The sequence below is a fragment of the Lathyrus oleraceus genome, chromosome 5 (genome assembly GCF_024323335.1).
Source record: "Lathyrus oleraceus cultivar Zhongwan6 chromosome 5, CAAS_Psat_ZW6_1.0, whole genome shotgun sequence".
In the NCBI taxonomy this organism is placed as follows: Eukaryota; Viridiplantae; Streptophyta; class Magnoliopsida; order Fabales; family Fabaceae; genus Lathyrus; species Lathyrus oleraceus.
In genome coordinates, this window is record NC_066583.1 from 559,655,396 (window position 1) to 559,661,395 (window position 6,000).

Below are 6,000 nucleotides of genomic sequence, written 5' to 3' on the forward strand. Positions count from 1 at the left end.
GATGCGCTTGGATCATATTCTAGCAGTTAAATATTATTTGTATGCTCGCGTATGGGAGGCTTAGGCGTCGTTCATGGTAGAACGGAAGTAACATGTCCTTTTTGAAAATGTTTGAAACAATGACCTAAGGCAACAAATGAATTTGATGAGTTGAGTTTGCTTTTAGATTTGAAAAGAATGTCTTGACTTGAATTGAACTAAATTCTATGAGTAGAGGTGAATACTCTAAGCAACTGGGTCATTTGTCTCATACCCAAAGATATTCAGAATGAGGATACGTATGCTCCTTCTCACCCCTTCTCTTTTGCTTAAGGCTTTTATTGTATAATTCAGATTGTATTTTTAAGTGTTTTTGAGTTTATTTACAAAAATGATTTTAGTCTTATATGGACAAGAAGAGAAAAGGAAGAAGGCATTAAAGGCCAATGTCTTGATATCCAGTCTGCTTGCAACGTCTATGTGGAAGAGGACTTGTCAATTATCCGATTTAAATTTCACTAAAGTCTATGAGTAGAGGTGAATACTTTGAGCAACTAGGGCATTCATCCCATACCCAAAGATATTCAGAATGAGGACATGAATGCTCCCTCTCACCCCTTCTCTACTGCTTAAGGCTCGTGGCGCGCAATTTGCATCATAACTGACGAGTGTTGAAGAAGAACCTTTGTCATGCTTGAACAATAATTTGGTCTCCAGTCTATCTATAATGTTTGTATGACTTGTATTGACTTGAGTGTGAAGTCTTGAAAGATCCAATGCAGCTCTGGTACAGAGGACTAGTCTCGTTAAGTGATAAAGAGACTTTTGAACACTTGCCTAGACAGGGAGAATAGGCACACATCAAAGGATTTAGAGATCAAGGAGCCTTTGATCAACTTAACCAATCAGGGTGAAATTCAATTATGACTCAGGCACAAGGGATTAATTACCTAAAACCCTAAGGAAAATCCAAGTTACAATATTCTTTTAATTCTAAAGTTAGCCTGAAACTATGGTAACATGGCAATGTTATTAATTAAAAATAAACTACAAAGTTATTCCTAAAAAAGATCAAAATCCTAACAAATTAGCTATTTTTATTAAAATCTAATTAAAAGATTATTCCTATTGATTAATGTTCAATTTCTAATCAAATCACTAATTCTATGATTTTCTAAAATCTGAATTAAAATCTAAATCATACTACTTATTTAATTCCTAATCAATTATGTTAAAAACACATGAAATAAAAAACCAAAAAAGTACTTAAAACCATAAAAGAAAAATAAAGAAAGATAAAGAAATCAAAGAAAAGTAAAAAAAACAAACAGAGATACCGAGTGGGCTGCAGACGCAGTATCAGTGCATAAAGCCATTCAGGGCGCATGGCCTATTGACATGCCCAATTGGCATTTATTGCTGGTTACTGGGGGTGTGGGCAGAATTCAAAGGTGCATTGAGTAAAACGGCTTGGGTCAAAGGCCCAAGGATTCATCCAAAATAAAGAAAAATCAAATAGAGGGGGCAGCAGCCTCACATCTCACTCTCACGTGCTCACAAGCTCGCTTCACAATTCTTAAACCTTCCTTACAAAACGTTAACCTGAAAACGAACTACGCCGCACCGGAATTCGTCACCGGCGACAGCGGAGACTCAAATAAATAAAAAACTCCATGTCAAACTCTTCGTCTCGACCTCGCTATCCCTAATTCAACATCAACTTCTCCCAATTTCCACTCTATTACGTAAACTGAAACAAGTTATTCAAGAACCCTAACCTCTTAAATCGAAATTAAATGAAGCAGAAAAGGAATTAAAGCCTACACAGTTAGGGCTTTAAATCCTTGGACAAGAAACTACATGACTGTGATTGAAATGAAGAGAATCATATGCGAATTCCTACCTACGAGGAGGATAAGTTCCTCGGTTAATATTGAATTCGAAGGTGGAGACAATGAAGCGAAGAACGAAACCCAGAGAATATACAGATGCTTCTGATGCTGATTCTTTCTTTTTATTTTTATTCACTTCGATAGCCTGTAGGATCTATGGAGTTGTTGTGTCGTTGTTGTATGAACATAGTGAATAGGAGAGGTTCATAGCTCAATCGTTTAGAGCTTCAAACATTGAAGCTCTAACAGCAATGAGATGAGCGTATGGTGAGGGTTATGGATGGTGGAGAGAGATTCTCAGCAAAAATGATGATGAGAGAACTGTAAGTTTTAAGGAGTCAGTAAAAAATAATGATTTGTGGTCTGCAATGATTGGTGAATGATGATATTTATAGAGGTTGAAGATTAATGGAGTTAATCTCAATTAGGTGAAAAACAGTTATCTTTGATCACACTGTTAGTTCTAGGGATTCGTGAGAGTTAGTTAAGGTTCAATGTCTGTTAGAAGTTAATTAGGTTTGTAGTTAGTTAACTTTGAGTGAAAAGTTAGTTATAGGAAAGCTTATGTTAAGTTGTTAGTTAGAATTTTTGTTATCACTGTTAAGTTAGTTAGGTTGTGTTTCAAATGAATTTGTTGATGTGTTTTTGTAAACTCTGTTATGTATTCAGTAAATCAGTTAGATTGTTAGGTTAGCATAATTCAAATGAAAAGTAAGTGTAGTAGGTTAGTTTAAAATGAATTAAACTGCTAAGCTCTGCTAAGGAAAAAACATTAGTTAGGTTAAAAACTGCTATGTGAATCTGTTGATACTGGTGAAGGAATAATGTCTAATAAAATGCGGGTTTGCAAATGTAATTGATTAAGAGTTAATACACTAAATTGATGACTGTATGTACTAAACTGTTGAGAGCCATGCCATTTAGTTTAGAAAGATAAATCAGAAGTCAGTGCCAATTTTTTGAATGTGTTCGTGTTAGCTTATGCGATTTCTGTTAAGTGAATTTCATGTGTTAATGTTAGTTGCAGTTAGGTTAAAACCTATTGGGTTGATTTCCTGTTAAATGAATGTGTTGTTGTTTTGTTCTGTTATTGATTGAAGCTAATTTGAGGTAGTGTAATAGGACAGTGAAGCTGATTGTTAAAGAAGCATGTTAGTAATGTGAAGTGAAGGTTAAAATCTGTTTGAATATTAATTGGTGTTAGAATGATATATGGATTGAATTTGGATTGGTGTTAGAATGATATATGGCTTGTCATGTTTGAAGTACACTTTGATGCATTGCCATGGACTATTATGGTTTATGATATTGTGATGCATTGCATTGTAGTTATGAATCATGGTCTGAACTGTTTGTGCATTAAATCTGTAGGTTTTATCATATCAAGGCTTGAAGTATACAACTTTGGTAATAAAGTCAAAGCATGGTTCATGGACAAACATGAAAAATCAAGAAGAAATGAAGGTCTTGGGGACTAAAAAAAATGGGATGGCTTGTGGGAGAAGTAAGACATGAGTTAGAGTTAGGATAGTTAGAAACTTAATCAGTTGACTTTGGTCAATTGGTTGACCAAAAAGTCAACAGTTGACCAAAAATAAACCTAGGTCAAAATGTATTTTTTTTGGTATAGAATGATATGTAATGTAATGACTTATGATGCAATGCCTGTGTTTTGAAATGAAAATGGATTTTGAATAAAACATGAATGGGAAAATGAAACTTGTATTCTAAATAACATACTTTCCTTCCCAAAACTTGATTTTGAATTTGAACAATGAACTTCCAAAAATGAACTTTGCCATGCTATTGAAATGGATTTGAATGAATGAAATGGATCTTTCCATGGACTTTAACAAATGAACCGCAATCAAGCAATTAGGATATGTAAAGCCTTGAATGAACCTTAATCAAGCAAATGAATCCCTAGTAATCGACCAAATGATCTTGATGAATTCTTAACCCTAAATGCACACACAAGGGTTAATAATGCTAAAATCAAGAATTAGGGTTTTAGGGACTTGCTTGAGCACACCTTAAGATGGACTTGGGAAACCCTAGCTTTTCAACAAGTACAAACACCACCACCTTGAATTCATTATGCATGTCCTCTTATTTGAAAAATGCTGATGCAAATGAACTAATTAAGTATGAATGTATGCATATGAGTTAGAGTCATGATCCAGATGACGATTGTGAAAGGTAGGGCAAATTTTTGTGTATGACACGTTCATTCTTTTCTTTTGTTCTTAAAACACTTAAATCAACTTGGACAAATAAGGGTTGTTGGAATTAAGCATTCTAGTGTAACTTTTTGAACAATTAGTTCTTATCAAGCGTTCATTGTCCATCAAACAATTTTCTCAATTAATCTTGAATAAAAAAGGATCGGTGGAATCTCGAATGATTGATCCCGAGGCTTATATCTCGTTCTCATCGAGCATTCGTTATTCACCTATAAAATACATCCAACCAATCAAATCATTTTTTCTCTCCATCATACGATCTCAAAAAACTTTTAAAAAACGAAAGATATTTTGTCTTAAGATGATGTAAAACAATGCTTCATCCATAATTGTGGAGTTGAGTTAAGTGACGTTTTCCCGTGAATGTTGATTTGTAAATCCATTTAACGTGATTCAAACGCCCGCTCCTCACCTGTTTTGGGTAAAACATTATTTTTCGTCGATTAATACAAGATAGCTTTCACTAAAATCGACCAACAAACAAACATTTTCTACCCAGAACTACGTAAGCCTTGAATTCTCTATTGCACATGGAGATACGTAGGAGCATGATTGCGAAATCTTGTCAAGCCCCCTAATAATAAAAACCTTTTTAGGTCTTTTCTTCTTTGCACCCTAATAAAAAAAGTTTTTTTAAGTCCTTTGCATCAACAAAAAAATCCTAAAACTTTTCTCTTTTTTCTCTTTGCATATCCAAAATAAGTAGAAGATTGCAAACTAAGATCACTCTAACATTAATTTGAAACTAACTAAATGGTTCCCGTTGAGTACAATGGACGTGAGGGGTGTTAATACCTTCCCCTTGCGTAACCGACTCCCGAATCCTGATTTGGTTGCAACGACCAATACCATTTTCATTCTTTTTTTAGTTTTATCGATTTTTCTCATTTCCCTCTTTGGGAATAAAGAAATTTCGATGGCAACTTTGTTAAGTCCATCATGCGAGCGTACGCTTCGCGAGCATTGTGTTCTCATTTTTTGTGGTGCAATAATCTTTCTTCCTCAACTCTTTGTACGTGTTCCTTTGTGCCTCAAATGCAGCTGCTGCAACCACTGCATAACCGTCATTGACGAGATCAAGAACATCTTGAACGCCAAACAACACACACATCTGGATCATCCACCGATTTTATTTCTTTCCATTAAATACTAGAAGCTTAGTATTCAAGCTATTGTTTCCACCATTCATCGTCGTTCTTGTTTCAAAATTCACTCAGATCTCACCAAACACTCGTGTTTCCCAATCCCTCATAATCAAGAAATGTGATTCTGTTACGATTTCGATCACAAATTCAACGTGAATTCAAGAAACAAAATCAATCACACACGCCTCACGTTCATTAGTGTTTTCCTTGGTGTTTCTCGTAGATCTGAACCAGAGCTCTAGATACCAATTATTGGTGCACAAGAGGAAGAAAATGAAGATGAAAGAGAGAGAAAAATTATAACTAACTTTTACTGAATTGAAAATTCTATTACAATGAAAAAAAGATCTCTAACAAATTGAAAAGGCAGCTTCTACTTCTATACACATTCAAAATTAAATAAAATTGAAATTAACTTGAAATTCAACTTAAATGCAACTGAAATGAATTATAACTAACAATATTAGTCGTAGAACTAATGAAAGGACCGCAAGATCCATCCAACATCACTAAAAGAGACCTTAGAGGATCTACACCCAAGAAATGGTCCATGGATTTGTAATCCATAGAATGATCAAGATATTATATCATTCTACTGACACCAGATCTTTAGAGCATGTATCCATAAAGAAGGTTCTACCAGTACATCATTTTAAGACGGGCTTGCCCTAGAAGTACATTGGATCAAACCTAACATGAAAGGAAGACCGTTAGATATCAAGTGAACGACCAAATCAGCAG

At 34.6% G+C, this 6,000-nt stretch overlaps 1 long non-coding RNA gene across 2 annotated transcripts; it reads left to right on the forward strand.

The window, feature by feature from the left end:
* Nucleotides 1-1,331: 1,331 nt before the first annotated feature.
* LOC127086397 (uncharacterized) lies at nt 1,332-3,571 on the forward strand. 2 transcript variants are annotated; one of them, XR_007789471.1, is made up of 2 exons: nt 1,332-2,299; nt 3,243-3,571. It is a non-coding gene; the product is annotated as an uncharacterized LOC127086397 (long non-coding RNA). The 2 variants fall into 2 exon arrangements; XR_007789472.1 differs by having other exon boundaries at nt 1,332-2,194.
* Nucleotides 3,572-6,000: the final 2,429 nt, after the last annotated feature.